We start from the raw sequence: 3,215 nt of genomic DNA on the forward strand, positions 1-3,215 counted from the left end.
AATTCCACAGGCTCCTTTGACTAGGGCTTCAAAATGAATGGTATCTTCACAGAATGATTCCTTCTAGCATCTGGCCTATTTTTATTGGGAAAAATGTTCTGTTTTGTTGTTACTGCTCTTATGGATTGCATTCTTATTTAAACCCTTTTGATTGCTAAACAAATTACCTGTATTCTTGGCAAATTATGTAGTTTATTACAGGTGGTTAAAGTATTTTAAACAAAACTCTGGTTTTCTTTATTTAGCATAAGTGCTGGGCTTCTAGTCACAAAGACACAGCTTTCACCCTATGACAGAGAATACCTTAGAATGAAAAGTAGCAAGTAGAGCAGTGAGCAAGCAAGCATCATGCTTTCTTCATTCTCTGTCATGTTATAGTGTTGTCTTCCAAATAGAATGTCCATTGTAGTTACCCAAATGTGGTATTTGTGGTATTTTTGGTTGTGAGCCTAGCCTTTAACGGCTGAGCCATCTCTCCAGCCCTGGTGGTATTTTTAATGCAGCACTTTAAACCTAGTTTATGTTCTGTCAAAAAAGATGAAGCATCTGGTTGAATGCCAGCTCAATCTCTTCATATCCGATGGTATAATTTAACTTGTGCCTTCAGAAATAGGATGTTACCATCATGCTATGGAATGTAAACAATAATTAGCATTGACAGTAGCCTGTAATGTTTAGGGGGCTATATTAGACCCAATTGGCTAACAACTCACAAGATGTAACCAGTTCCTGCTACTGGAGATTTTACTTGGTAGTGTATGATTTCTAGTTGGGGCATTGTCTGCCCCATATATCATAACATCATCTAAGTATATTTTATTTATTTTAGGAAGCTTCTAATGTATAAAGTTCCCATAAACCTTTTCAAAATGTCTTCAGTACTAGTTTTACGAAACAACAATCCTCAATATCTAAATTATTATTTGTTTGTGGATAAAAATTTAACCAGGCCCATTAATCTGATATTCTAAGAGATTACATTTTGGGGAAAATATTGGTCATTAACACTACAGAATAAATTGGATGAAAATGCAGCATCATTTTGAATTCCTTTCTAACAAATTGTTCTCTTCTGAGATAGATCTAATTATGATGTGAGAAAAATAAGAGATTAGACCATTGAGAGCCAGTCTTTCATAGAATTCATGGTGTAAGCAATCTTGTTGGACAGGATTTTTCATTTAACAAACAGACCCTGAAATAAGAGAGAGAGGCATGATATGGCTCAGTGGTTAAAAGCAATTCTTGCTCTTCTAGAAAATCCAGGTTCCATTCTTATCTCCTATATGCTACTTACCATGATCTGTAACTACAGTACCAGGGAATTCAATGATCTATTCTGGCTTCTAAAGGCACCAAGTATGTGTGAAGTGTACAGATAATTATGCAAACACACACATAAAAGTAAATTTAAAGTGCATTATATCTTTTTAAGGAATGCAATTAAAACATTGAATCTGTAGATTTCCTTTGGTGATTTAGTCATTTTCTTTTTTTTTTCCAACAAAGGCTGCTGGCTCCCTTTATTCTCATATCCACTTGACTCTGGCCTAAATTCACTACCTTCTCTCCAACTGCACACTTGTGCATTAAAGGAGACAGAATGGAAGTGGAAAGGGAGCATTCACGGTGGCACTGCCATGTCTTTGTCTTTGTTTTTTCTTTTTATTCCAGGGTTGGTGTAGGGCTGGAAATTGAACCTGGGAACTTGCACATGTTAGGAAGTTGTCCACCCCTGAGATATATCCCCAGCCCACCATGTTTCCTACAAGGACAGTTTCATGGGGCATTACATTGTAAGGTGGATTTGGAAATCATAAATTCTCCCAGTTACTCCAAGATAAGACATCCGTCTGGGACACTGTGCACTGAAAGAACTAAAACTATTCCTTCTACTGGGACCCAAGTACCTAAAACCACCATTTACTTCCCTTTATCTTTGTCTCAGAACAGAAGAGGACAGGCCTGGCTCTGTAGTACCGCTGCAGGTGAGTAATGTGTTTGTCAGATGCTCCCTGGGGACCACACAGCAGACTTTTCACTCCTAAAACTGGTCCAGAGAGGTGCATAGTCCTATTCTTCAGCTCTTGGCCTCATCCCTCTGGTCCAAAAGCCTCTGGTGTGTTTCTAGCATGATATCCTCCATTACTTCTGGTTTTAAGATATCTTTGATCTGATGCACAAGGGAGGCCTCATAGCAGTACAGAATGCTGGTGTCAAACAGCATCATTCTCTGAGTTATCAGCAAGACTACGCAGTTCCAAAGCCGACAGATCACCTCTTGATCACTAAGGGCTACCAGTTCCAAGTTGGCAATGAAACCCACAGCACCCTCATCCTTGTGCTCAGGTGTTGGGTAGATCCAGATGACACCATTGTTACCCAGAATCACCGAGACGCCACATGTCAAATCATGGAAATGAGTCTTCTGTCTTTTCACTAGAGAAGGCAAGACCTGGACTAAAACTTCCTGACCTAGTTTTCTGTATTTCAGGCTTCTCGAGTGCAGAGAAACAGCTCCATCTGAGAACTTGGTCTGGACCTCTACCAGATCTCCTTCAGAAAGGTTCATGGAGGAGAGGAGCAAGATGGAGTCCAGCCTGGAATTGGTCTCCACTTTCCACCTCTTCTGCTGACTCTATGATTCTCCCCACTACAATGTCTCCGACATCTCCATTGTATCTGGTTTTCAAAGCTTTGACACAGATCAGCTTGTTCACTCTTTTCACAGAGCCAGCCACAGATGCAATGAGCTTTTCATCCCCCATATATGTCCCATGGCCCCGCATGAAGCCTGCATTCATGGTGATTGTGTCCCCTGGCACCATCAAGTGTTTCTTAGAGTCGTGGCCCAAGCTCTAACTGAGAGGTTTGCAAGCCTTCGGGAGCCTCATCTCCAATGCCATCTTGGAGCCAATCAGTCATTTTCATAATATTGATTTTGCTGATCTGTGAATCATATGTGTGGGTGTCTTCCCATCAATATTTTTTATTGGATAATTTCTTTATTTACATTTAAAATGTTTTCCCCTTTCCAGATTTCCCCTTCAGAAACACCCTATCCCATTCCTCCTCCCCTGCCTCTATAAGGGTTCTCCTCACCACCCACACACTCCTGACTTCCTGCGCTGGCATTCACCTACACTGGGGCATCAAACAGCCTCAGGCCTAAGGGCTTCTCCTCCTACTGATGTCAACAAAGCCACCATCTGCCA

At 40.8% G+C, this 3,215-nt stretch overlaps 1 pseudogene; it reads right to left on the reverse strand.

Moving 5' to 3' along the window:
• Nucleotides 1-2,080: 2,080 nt before the first annotated feature.
• On the reverse strand, nt 2,081-2,906 carry LOC116100277 (annotated as a pseudogene).
• Between the last annotated feature and the right edge of the window lie 309 nt (nt 2,907-3,215).

The sequence above is a fragment of the Mastomys coucha genome, unplaced genomic scaffold (genome assembly GCF_008632895.1).
Source record: "Mastomys coucha isolate ucsf_1 unplaced genomic scaffold, UCSF_Mcou_1 pScaffold21, whole genome shotgun sequence".
NCBI lineage: Eukaryota > Metazoa > Chordata > Mammalia > Rodentia > Muridae > Mastomys > Mastomys coucha.